At 36.8% G+C, this 12952-nt stretch overlaps 1 pseudogene; it reads right to left on the reverse strand.

Moving 5' to 3' along the window:
• Positions 1 to 1837: 1837 nt before the first annotated feature.
• LOC144316696 (annexin A2 pseudogene) lies at positions 1838 to 2881 on the reverse strand (annotated as a pseudogene).
• Positions 2882 to 12952: the final 10071 nt, after the last annotated feature.

Below are 12952 nucleotides of genomic sequence, written 5' to 3' on the forward strand. Positions count from 1 at the left end.
TGAAATAGAAAGTTTCCATTAAGGGACACATTCCCCTACACTAGACTTTCTCTCCACCCACTTCTCCCTTATTCTATGCCATATATGCCTCTGTGGAACACATTAAAGTCTCTATTGACAGATGGCCTCAGGTGGGCCTCAGTCAATGGGAGCATGAACAAACAACTGAGGTAGAAAGGTAAGTTCAGAATATTCCTCAGTCTTCCTTCCCAAGAGTGACTGTCTCCAGCTGGCTAAATTCCTAAGTCAAGATCAAATTCCTGTCAAGCATCCCTCCCATAACAGCCCCCTTCTTTTCCCTCTGCAAGTTGTGGAGTGAGATTGAGCCCCATGTTTACCACATCCTGGGTAGTGCTTCTATCCCTTGGGTTTCCCTACATTCTTCCAACTTGGTTAATGACTTGGACTAGGGTTGTAGTGATGGACCTAGTGAGAAGTCATCTTCAAGACATATTTTGAAACTATAGTTGGCAAAGCATCTGATAGATTAGATGTGGTATGTGTGAAAAAGAGGAATGAAAAGTTAGAAAATAGAACAAAAGGAAGTTCATATGTTAAAGTATCATTCTCATTACTGCAAAAGAAGGGAATTATGGTGGTTTTTAACATTCAGTGAGAACATTGTTGGAGAGGAAAAGCTTCCTCTGCCTTGTGGTCCTTCTAGATGGATTTAGAATCAAATTGACATGAGACAGATTAACAGGAAAAAATAAAATTTAATAGCATACATATGGGGAATCCACACAGACATAAAATTCCAAAGAAAATGAGGCAACATGAAACTCATGTGAGCTAAGGAGAGGGGGAGGTTCTGAGGACGGAAAGGGAAGGCCATTAGCAGGAAGGTGAAAAGAGATGTTTTATTTTTTATTTATTTATTTTTTTTTTTTTTTGAAAAGAGATGTTTTAAAAAAAACAAAGTTTGCCCTATTATGCAGATAAGTTTCTTAGGTAGAACAAAGTCTCTGCTAATAGCTCGCTTCCTAGTAGAGGCTCTCCTTACCAAAGTAAATTTGGCAGTTGAAGATCAGGTGGAGAGCTTTTCCTGCTTTTGCTGGATTTTCATTAACTTTTTTTTAAGATTTTATTTATTTATTCATAAGAGACAGACACAGAGGCAGAGACACAGGCAGAGGGAGAAGCAGGCTCCATGCAGGGAGCCCAATGGGGAACTCGATCCCAGGACCATGGGATCACGCCCTGAGCCAAAGGCGAACGCTAACCGCTGAGCCACCCAGGCATCCCAGTTTTGATTAGTAATAGCTCAATATATATTCATTCCAAAGTGGCCCATCTTGGGGTAGCCCGCCCTTGGTCCCTACATTGTTTACCTGAAAATGCCCAGGCAGATTTCATCAATTCATTTGCTTGTTCATGCCATGTAATTAACTCTTAGCTGACCAGTCATAACTCTTCTGATCTAGTATTTTATTTAATGTAAACCTCAGAATATTAAACACAGTAACATTTTAAAGTAAGTTTATCATATACATCTTCTATTTCTATGCATTTTATTATATATATTATACATACATACATGCACATTTTACTTTTCTTATAAAGTAAAAATTCCATTTATTCATCATTTATGACACAGTACACAAGAGGCAAAGTGTTTCACAGCATAGATTGCACTTCCAATTCCTTGGGATGTTCATTTCTTTGGCTAAAAGGAAAGACGAGATGTGAGAGGCAGGCAGTGCTTAGGCCGCTGAAATATGGTTGGGGAGGGGCAGTACTAATGTCACCTCTCAGGGATGGGCACAAGGGGACTGTTAGTTACAAGCTATTTTCTAGAACTGTTAGCTGGAAACAAAGGAGCACCACTTCTGGATGCTCATCCTGTGGTTGGGCATCGGTCAGCCCCACCACACAGGTACAAGCAGCGCTTTCTGGTAGACACCCTTGGTGTCTTGCCGAATACAAGTACAGGGACTTGCTAGCCTCTCTCTTGAATTTAAACCTTATTTTTAACATGTCCACTTCAATCTGAGAGACTGTGGTTCTAATCAAGGCTTTATTGCAAGTCTACTTGCCTTTCATGGAGTTGTACAGTCAGTGAGCAAAACACGGCGGGGGGGGGGGGTGGTTCTGAATGTGCTGGACCTGGTTCAGGAAACCACTTTCCAGGTCTCCTTTACCTCCTTCTTGATCCTCTCCAGCGTCATAAGGATTGTCGCTCTTATACCTGCTAAATACTTTCTGGAGGTGATGCACAGTCTGCTTAGTCACAATGCTGATCCACTTGGGCACATCAGTTCCTTTCCTCTTCACCCAAGCATCATAGAGATCCCAGGCATCTTGGCCAATCAGTTCATAATCAAAGACAATGCCATCTTCTGCACTTTTACCCTTTGCAGGGGCAACTGTCAGCTAGCTTGCAGAAGTCACCAGATATGTCAGAAATGATGTCCTTCCCCGGGACAGTCTTATACATTAACTTGTAGTCTTATATATTAACTTAATTTTCTGAAGCTCCCGCTTGGTTGCTGAACAGATGATCTCAGTGAGGGAGTTCTCGTCAGTCTCATAGAGACTTTCAGCTTAGAAGCATCACACCGACCAGTGTTTTCAATAAGCCCAAACTCACGGTCTCCAGGTGACCAGACAAGGCTGACTTCAGCGCTGGTTCAAGTTCCTTTGTGGCCCGTTTCTGGTAGGTGAAGGCAATATCTTGTCTCTGTTCATTGCTGTGGTTGGCCAAAATATTGACAATGCTGACCTCATCCACACTTTTGCTCTTGATGGCCATTTCAATGTTCAGAGTATCACACTCAGCATCAAAAGCGGTGTACACTTTGACTGACCCGTATGCACTTAGGAGCATGGAGTGATGATCCTCCAAGCTGAGCTTGCAGAGAATTTCATGAACAGTAGACATTTTGGAAGAAACTAGACCAGGTTTTAAGAGCTGTGAGTATCCCCAGTTGTGGAGCCACATGTACATTTTACTTTTTATATGCATATTATATATATACACAACATAGCACAAGATGTATATTTAGTATATTTTGTATGTATGTACATATAGAACATACATATACTTTATATATATATATATATACACACACACACACACACACAGAAATGTAGAACAAGGGGCACCTGGATGGCACAGTGGGTTAAGCATCTGCCTTTAGCTCAGGTCTTGATCCCAGGTGGGATCAAGCTCCATATCAGGCTCCCTGCTCAGCAGGGAAGTCTGCTTCTCTCTCTGCTTCTGCCCTTCCCCATGCTCTTTCTCTCTCTTTCAAATGAATAAATAAATCATAAAAAAGAATGTAGAATATAAATGTACATAAAAATACACATTTCTCAGGAATGAGAAAAAATATAGTATTTCTATATGCAAAACACAAATGTGTCCACGTTATTGATAACAGAATACATGTTACATGCTCCCATTTAAATAAAGTTCAAAGCAGACAAAACTAATCTGACTTCTATCACCACACACTGATGAGCTATTCCTTTGCATGATTAAACTACAACTTACTGGGGTGCCTGCATAGCTCATTGGTTAAGCATCTGCCTTCGGGTAAGGCCATGATTTCGTGGTCCTAGGATGGAGCCCCACATCCAGCTTCTTGCTCAGTGGAATGTCTGATTTTCCTTCTCCCTCTTCTCTCTCCCTAGCCCTGCTTGTGTTTTCTGCTCTCTTGTGCTCTCTCTCTCTCAAATAAGTAAAAATAAAATTTTAAAAAATCTTAAAAAAAAAACTATAACTTATTTATCCATACTATTATTGATAGATGTGTGGGTTGTTTCCAGTTTGGATTATTACAGAAAATTCATGTATGAACATCTTTTTACATTTCCTATGGTGATTATGTATGCCAATTAACTTTCCTAAATGGTTGAGCCAATTTACCCATCTACCTGAGAGTTCCAGGTGTTCCAATTCCTCACCAGTACTTCATCTTATCAGTCTTTTTAATTGTAGACAGGCTGGTGGATGTGTATGATATTTCACTGTCATTTTAATTTGCATTCCTCTGATGACTAATGAGATTGAAAATGTATCATATGCATATTGGCTGTTTGGATAAACTGTTTTGTGAAGTGCCAATTCAAGTTTTTGCCTTGCAAATCTATAGCTTAGAGGAAAATAAAGGCCCTATGAATACTTTTATGGAAAATTTTGGGGCTTCTTCTCAATAGATTCTTCCTCTGCATTACTCTGTCCCCAGACTCCACTTACTTGAACATCTTCAAATCAGATTTCTTTTTCTCAAGTGATACCACCACTCTGCTTGGCCTATATTTTCCTGGGCCATATTTGAAAATGTTTTCAGGGCAAAATGCTGAGTGAATATGAGCTAATATTATGTGCTTTCTACCTTTCAAAATTCTTAGCCCTATGTTGGTTGCCATCCATTGCCTGCAATAGTTATATATTTTTGTACAGATATAATGGTAGTTTATTGCGGAAGGATGAGTCTGTTACCAGTTATTCCACTGTGGCTGCAACCAGTGATCCTCTACTATTTTTTATTATTCTATTTGCTCTGATTTTTATTTAAGTTGCATGTTTATTGGTTATTTTCTCAGGTTATCTTAAAGATTATGACATTCATCCTTGATTTATCAGCATGGAACATAAATTATCTTTCCATTTTATGGTAATGCTTAAGCCTTCAAACTTGAAACTGCATTTATTCCCCTCTCATCTTCATGTTATTATTATCATACATTTTCATTCTACATATATGTTTGATTCTGTGAGGTTTATTATTAGTCTTTAAAAAGTAAATGATGAGGCGCCTGGGTCACTCAGTCTGTTAAAGCATCTGCCTTCCACTCAGGTCATGATCCTGGGACTCTGGGATGGAGCCCCACATCTGGCTCCCTGCTCAGCAGGGTGTCTACTTCTCCCTTCCCTCTGTCCTTCCCCCCTGCTTATAGTCTCTTTCTCTCTGTGTCTCAAATAAATAAATAAATAAATAAATAAATAAATAAATATCTTAAAATAAAAAGTAAATGATCTTTTATACTTACCCACATATTTACATGTTCTAGTATTTTCTTTTTTTCCTGCAATTCTACTTTTTGATGTAAGATTATTTTCGTTCTACTGAAAAAAAAAATCCCTTTGATGTTTCTTTAATTTTTTCCATATTTTGATTATTTTTTAAAGGATAGTTTCACAGGGTGTAGCCTTTTAGGATGGCAGTGATCTTTTAGCATGTTGAAGATGACATTCTATTGTCCATTGGCTTCCATTTCTTCTGTTACCTTCAGTCCTGTTTTTGATCTGGTATGTTGTTATCTGGTGGCTTTAAAGATTTTATCATTTAAAAAGTTTTTAATGTTTTTACTATAATGTATATAATCCTAAGTAGAATTTTCGTTTTATTTATCCTCCATAGGGTTCCTAACTCTTCTTGATTCAGTGGCCTAGCTTCAAGGGAGTTTAACAATCTAACCACCAGATGACTTCTGTCCATTTTGAAGAAATCTGATCCACTGTCTCTTCAAAGCTTCTTCCCTGAAACTCTTTCTGCCTCACTTCTGAAACTCCAACTACATGTATGACCTTTTCCTAAAGACCTTTTCACCAAGTTCCATATATCCTTTATCTCTTTCATATTTTCCATTATTTTACTTTCTATGTGTCAGTCTGAATGTTTTCTGCCTTCAAATTTGCTAATTCTCTTTCAGCTGTGATAAATGCATGCATTGATTCTTAAAATCCAGCTGATTTATTCTTAAGTTTTTAGATTTTCTAACTTATTGTGCTTTATATATTCCAGTTTTCTGGTGAATTATTTCAGCTTATTATAATAGTTTTTTTTTAACATGTTAAACACAGTTATCTCAAAGTCTGTGTCTAGTAACTTTAATAGCTACATTATCTGAATTTATTTCTGTTTCTATCATCTGGCTTTTCTCTTTTAACTGTTCTTTGGTATTTCCTGTAATTTTTTAGGTTGAATGTTAGACATTGTGCATTTAAAATGTACTGGTTGCCTTGGCACCTTCTGAGTGACTTCAAGGAGCTTTAGCAATCTCACTATCAGATTCTTGACTCCTAATATTGCAAATATAGCTTATAAAGTAATACAAATATCAAAGCCTTTTTGCATATTAATACCTTTCCATTATATATTGCTTTACATGTACATATTAATGCATTATTATTTTTTATTAGCTTTCTTTCTGAGCTGAGTGACACAAATTTTTTTTCCTTTTATTGAAAGCTACTTCTATTACCTGTCATTTATTTATCTCCTTATGAAGTTTAATTATAGCCAAAAACAAAGCCAAACCCCCTAAAAAATTGAAATGTGGGAAGTAGGAATCAATATTTCGCTTATACCTCATAGACTTCACAAACTTATCAATTTACACTGCAGACCTCTTTTTTCCATTCTCTTTCCTTTAAAGGTTCTTTTACTGCCCCAGCACTGGCATATACAGATACAAAGAAAATTAACAGTGTCTTTTTACCTTTCATATTCTTCAAAATCTTATAACATTGTGAGTTTGGGCTCCATTGTATGTCTACTGTATTCAGTGAATCAGAAAATTAGACTTTCTCTTTCTGGCTAATGTCAATCTTATGCTTGTCAGATGAGAACATATTTTTTTAAAGCCAGATTTCCCATTAAAAAAAAAAAGGATAGATTGTCTTCGTTGTCAAAATGCAACCTGTTAACATGTATGCCTGAGGAAATTATGTAAGAAACAGTTATGACAGGGATGACGGGTTGTCAGCCTGCTTGGAGTAATTAAAAAAAAAAGACATTTGATAAGCTCTCAAATTAATATAAACACTGTATGTCTAACCCTCAAGTGGTGTTTGCTAAAGATGCTTTGCAGGAGGATTTGACATCAAAAAGAACATCTGAAGAACAGGAAACTGGAGAGATGTGCGCAAGGTGTAAGGTAAGCAGGCCATCTTAGATGTACAGATTCAGGATGTAATTATTTCAATTCAGAGCATTGTAGGGAATCCTGTTCCTCTTTGAATTCCCCCCATTTTGACTAGTACAGATCTAGGGCCAAAATCCTAATAAAGAATTTTCAGTGAAATAGGCCTTCGGAACTGATTTTTCTCCCTGCTGCATTGAATTTCAATTATCTGTCCACTACTGTAGAAGTGTGATTTTCCAACTAGCATATCACTGAGAATGCCAGGGGACTAGAGGGGAGAGAGAAGGATGGAGACCCATCTTGATCCTTTATCACTTAAAAAAAAATACACAGAGAAAGATGAAAGTAGTTCAACACCTATAATCCCTTGAGAAGAAGACTGAGGACCTGGCTGTCAACTTAAATACCACCTGAGAGCACACAAAATAAATGAAAGGATGTAGGTCCTCCTGTGAAAGTCAGCGTCCCTGGAATTCAAAAGGTACATCAGACAGGCTGTCCTTGAAGCATGACACAAAAGCTGGCATTGAGAAAGGCCAGCTCACAAGACAGCAGAGATGAAATTTGAGACCCTGAGGCATCAAAGCAGATTTAAAATATCTGAATTTCTAGAATTATTGTCTGTGAAGTTGTTAAGGCTCCTTCTGTCTGCAGTGCCCTTTTCTGCTCATTCTTTGAGAGAAAAAGTATAAGTTAAATACCTACAGGATCTCTCTTAGCACATTGCTGAGCACACTAAGATCATGAAATGTGAAGTCAGACAGGTCCCAGCTCTGCTCCTTGCTAGCTCAATGAACTGGGTCAATATGCTTAACCATCATGAATCTCAGAATATTACATCTATTGGCATTGGAAATAAGCCTTGTGGATAAATCTATAGACATTTTAAAGAAATATTTGAAAAATTAACCTTGTGCTTTTGGGATTGAGATTATGAAATATAGGCTGGCCAAAATTGAGCAATCTTTCACACTGTACCTTAGCTAGTAAACATTATTTTGTTCTATGCCCATGAGTATAGGATGGAAAGTAGCAGAGCTGAAGTGATCTATATAACAAGATACTAGTGTGAGCACTGTAAAAGCAGAAGTATTCCTGTGCATTCTTTAATACATAATTATCACCTTCAACAAAAATTTGTTGACACCTGCTACAAAATTTAGGCCAATGGGTTGGGTGCTGGGAATTCAACCTTCTTCAAGGTCAGCCAAAAACTAGACATCTAATTAACACTAAATTACAACTATACCTCTTCCCCACAGGAATTGCTATTACTAAATTATATTTAGGTGTGATTATATCAGCTTTTATTGACAGTGCTATCAGAAGGATCCATAAGAAATTAGTTGAATTATGACAGTGCTGTTTAGTAAATCAAAAAATGTTCTCCTTACAAAACCCCCCAGCATAAAATTCTCTGACTCTAGTTTAAAGAATAGTTATAATTCTCTTAAGCAGTTGATTTATTTTTATCCAATGGATGTTGTGATTCTTAAGTGACAAGGATTCCTTCTTTACAGTTGGTTTCTGGAAAATGTAATATTAAATTATGGCTCAATCATGGTAAAAATGTAAGTCACATATAATATTCATGTTAACATCTTATAATTTATATATTTTGAAAAATCTTCTGAAATATTTTCTGAAACAAAAGGTACAAATAAATAGCTGATAAACTGATTCTGGACTGTTTTCAAAAATATTGCTTGGGAGAGGGATGGCTGGTACTTTCACTGAGCTAGAGATGAGAGTCAAACTGAAGAAAGCGTTTTGTGTCCTATCACATTCTTCTGCTTTTTCTTATACCTCAGTGCTACACCAACATTCCATTGAAGAGAAAAGTAGAATAAAGAAGGAAAATGTGCTGTTGCCCACAGAGTAATTCTGAAAACTTGTTCATGCTGGGCTTTCACATGGCAGCTCTGGGAATGAATACCATTTCATGAGTATCTGCTAATGGAAGAACCAGGGGTAAGACAACAGAGGACATAATCACATGACTTGAAACATAGGTTCTAATTCCCTTCTAACTGTAAAACCATGTCCCGTTATCAGTCTCTGAATTGTGTTCATAAATGATTAAGTCAAATTATTTAGCACAAAACAATTAGAGGGATAAGCTGCAACAGCACTTTCAAACTATGTTGGTGTTAGGAAATCTGGACAGCTACCTGCAAAAGAATGAAAATGGACCACTTCCTTATACCATATACAAAAATAAACTCAAAATGGATAAAGGACCTAAATGTGAAACCTGAAACCATAAAAATCCTAGTGGAGAAGACAGGCAGTAGCCTCTTTGATGTTGGCTATAGCAGCATAGTTCTAGATATGACTCCTGAAGCAAGAAAAATAAAAGCAAAAATAAATTATTGGGACTACATCAAAATAAAAAGCTTCTGTACAATAAATGAAGCAATCAACAAAACTAAAAGCCTACTGAAATGGGAGAAGATATTTGCAAATATAATTTGAAATTGACACATCTTCTAAAGGGTTAGTATCCAAAATATATAAAGAACTTATATAATGCAACACACACACACACACACACACACACAGAAATATAATCTGATTAAAAGATGAACAGAAGAGATGAACAGATATTTCCCCAAAGACATGTAGACGGCCAACAGACACATGAAAAGATGCTCAACATCACTTATTATCAGGGAAATGCACATCAAAACCATAATGAGCTATCACTTCATACCTGTCAAAATGGCTAAAATCAAAAACACAAGAAATAACAAGTGTCTGTGAACGTGTGAAGAAAAAGGATCCCTTTGCACTGTTGGTGGGAATGCAAACTGATACAGCTACCCTGGAAAACAGTATGGAGGTATGGAGGTTCTTCAAAAAATTAAGAATAGAACCACTTTCTGACCCAGTAATCACACTACTGGCTATTCACCCAAGAATGTGAAAACCCTAATCCAAAAGGATATATGCACCATTTATTGCAGCATTGTTTGCATAGCCAAAATGGAAGCAACCCATGTGAGCATTGATAGATGAAGGGATAAAGTAGATATGATATGTGCACATTCATGCACACACACAGGAATATTATTTAGTCATAAAAAAGGATAAAAATCATAAAATCTTACCATTTACAACATGGATAGATCTAGAGAGTAGAATACTAAATGAAATAAGTCAGAGAAAGACAAATACCATATGGGTCATTTATATATGAAATTTAAGAAACAAAATGAACAAAGAGACAAATAAAAAAAACAGAGTTTTAACTATAGAGAATAAATGTGGTTACCAAAGGGGCGGTCAGTGGAGGATGGGTGAAATAGATAAGGTAGATTAAGAGTACACTTATCTTGATGAGCACTGAGTAATATATAGAATTGTTGAATCACTGTATTGTACATCTAAAACTAACACTATGTTTACACTGGAAATTAAAAATTTTTTAATTATTTTAAAAACTATGTTTCTGAGATATATAGTTTTATGTGAGCCTGTTAGAGGATAATCCTCAAATGCAAAAATTTTAAAAATTATTTTAAAACCTGTGGTTCTGGGATATATCGTTTTATATGAGCTGTTAGGGGATAAGCCTCAAATTAAAAAAATTATGGTCAAATGTATTTAAAATATTTTTGGCTGATCAAAGATTTTTTAAAATGCGTTTGTTCTAATGTATAATTTCACATAATATACTTTGTAAATATCAAGGGGGGACATGTTGTAGAGCAAGTCATTTTCCCAAATTATTTGCCCACAGAACATTTTTTCCTAAGAGCACAACATCTCACAGGAGTGTAGGGTACTATGGACTACAGTTTTGAAAGTAATTGTTTCTGGTAAGAATAGTAGGGCACTTTGAAGTTTTAGTGAAAATGCATTATTTCTAACAAGAAATTTAAAATACAACAAGAACTTAAAAAATTTTAAAGTGTTAAACTATACAATTGGGCTAAATATTTTACAACAAACCATACTTCATCCTAAGTGTAAAAGTTATTTTGAAAGAAACTTTTTTATCTCTAGCAAATTAACTGGTACCACTCTAATATGACTTCCCCTTAGAAATATACACAGACCTGCACATGTGCGTGCACACACACACGAAGTGTGTCAGCATTCAGACATGTACAGAATACTTTAAAATGCTAAATACATACAAGAAGACTTGATAAGATTTAGGCTGAAGGGACAGTATTAATCATAATTAAATAGCTTAAAGTAATTCAATTTATAATAAAGTTTAAATTCAGAGAAGAATCAAGAGGATAATGCAAATAATAGGTAATAGGTAGTTTTGAAAATATAAAATACACTCCCAAGTTTTTTTTTAATGTTTCATTTTATTGTCCCTATATTCAAGGGCCCATATGACAGTAATTCTTTTTGAAGAGAGGGAAAGTGAGCATGAGTGGGGGTAGGGGTGTGGGAAGGGGGTACAGAGGGAGAGGGAGAGAGAGGGAAATCCTTAAGTAGGCTTCACACCCAGCGCAGAATCTGACACAAAGCCACGGGGCTCGATTTCAAGACCCTGAGATCACGACCTAAGCCAAAACCAAGTTAGGCATTTAACCAACTAAGCCACCCAGGCACCTCAACAGTGGGTTTTTTTTTTAATATCTTATTTATTTATTTATGAGAGACACACACAGAGAGAGAGGCAGAGACACAGGCAGAAGGAGAAGCAGGCTCCATGCAGGGAGCCCGATATGGGACTCGATCCCGGGGCCCCAGGATCACACCGTAGGCTGCAGGCGGTGCTAAACCGCTGCCCCACCAGGGCTGCCCTCAACAGTGGTTTTTAAATAATAATAGTCATTACAGAATCCTGGGGAAACACTTCTGAGTCAAAGTGTCAGACTAAGTTTATCCATTTACTTCTTCCTGCCCAAACTACAGTAAAATAAGTATGAATTATATAGAGTGATATACATGCCAACAGCAATGAAGAAAATAGAAGAGGAATATCAGCAGACACAGAGTCCAATAAATTTGTAATAGATACTTTGTGATAGGCAGAATTATAGCCCACAATTATGTCCATACCATAATTCCTAGTATGTATGGATATGTTACCTTACATGGCAAAAGGAACTTTGCTGATATGATTGAATTTACAGATGTTGAGATGGGATGATTATTCTGGACTATTCAGGTGGGACAAGTCTAATCATATAGGTCCTTAAAAGTAAAGAATCTTCCTGGATTTGGACACATACAGAGAGAAAGACAAAAAAAAAAAAAAAAAAAGATAGACATAATAGAAACAGAGAAAGAGAGATGACACACTGCTGGCTTTGAAGATGCAGGAAAGGGTCATGAGCCAACAAATATAAGCAGTCTCTAAAAGCTGGATAGGGGGACACCTAGGTGGCTCAGTGGTTGAGTATCTGCCTTCAGCTGAGGGCATGATTCCGGGATCTGGGATCAAGTCCCACATTGGGCCCTTGCAGGGAGCCTGCTTCTCCCTCTGCCTTTGTCTTTGCCTCTCTCTCTCTCTCTCTCTCTCTCTCTCTCTGTCTCTCATGAATAAATAAAGCAAAATCTTTTTAAAAATAAAAATAAATAAAAGCTGGATAAAACAAGGAAACAAATTCTCCTCCAGAAAGGAAAGAACCATACTGACACTTTGATTTTAGTCCTATGAAACACCTGTTGGACTTCTGATCTCCAGAACTATAAAATAATAAATTTATATTTTGTTTTGTTTTGTTAAAGATTTTACTTATTTATTTGAGAGAGAGAGAGCACAGAGCCAGAGAAGCCGACTCCCTGATGAGCAGGGAGCCCAATGTGGGGCTTGATCCCAGGACCCTGGGATCATGACTTGAGCTGAAAGCAGACACTTAATTGACGGAGCCCCTCGGAGGGCCCAATTTCTATTGTTTTGAGATACAATGTTTGGGTAACTTATTAGAACACCAATAGAAATAAATATACAACTATCAGAGGGATACTGGTTGATGAAGCAAGACAAAGAAAGCTGTAATCAGCATTTGCCAGCATGGGACAATGGCCAAAGAGGGAAAAAAAAAGGAGAAAAGATGAAGTTTTAAAGGAGCAATAACATGTCCCTACATGAAGTCCAAAAAAG

Source organism: Canis aureus, chromosome 7 (assembly GCF_053574225.1).
Source record: "Canis aureus isolate CA01 chromosome 7, VMU_Caureus_v.1.0, whole genome shotgun sequence".
NCBI lineage: Eukaryota > Metazoa > Chordata > Mammalia > Carnivora > Canidae > Canis > Canis aureus.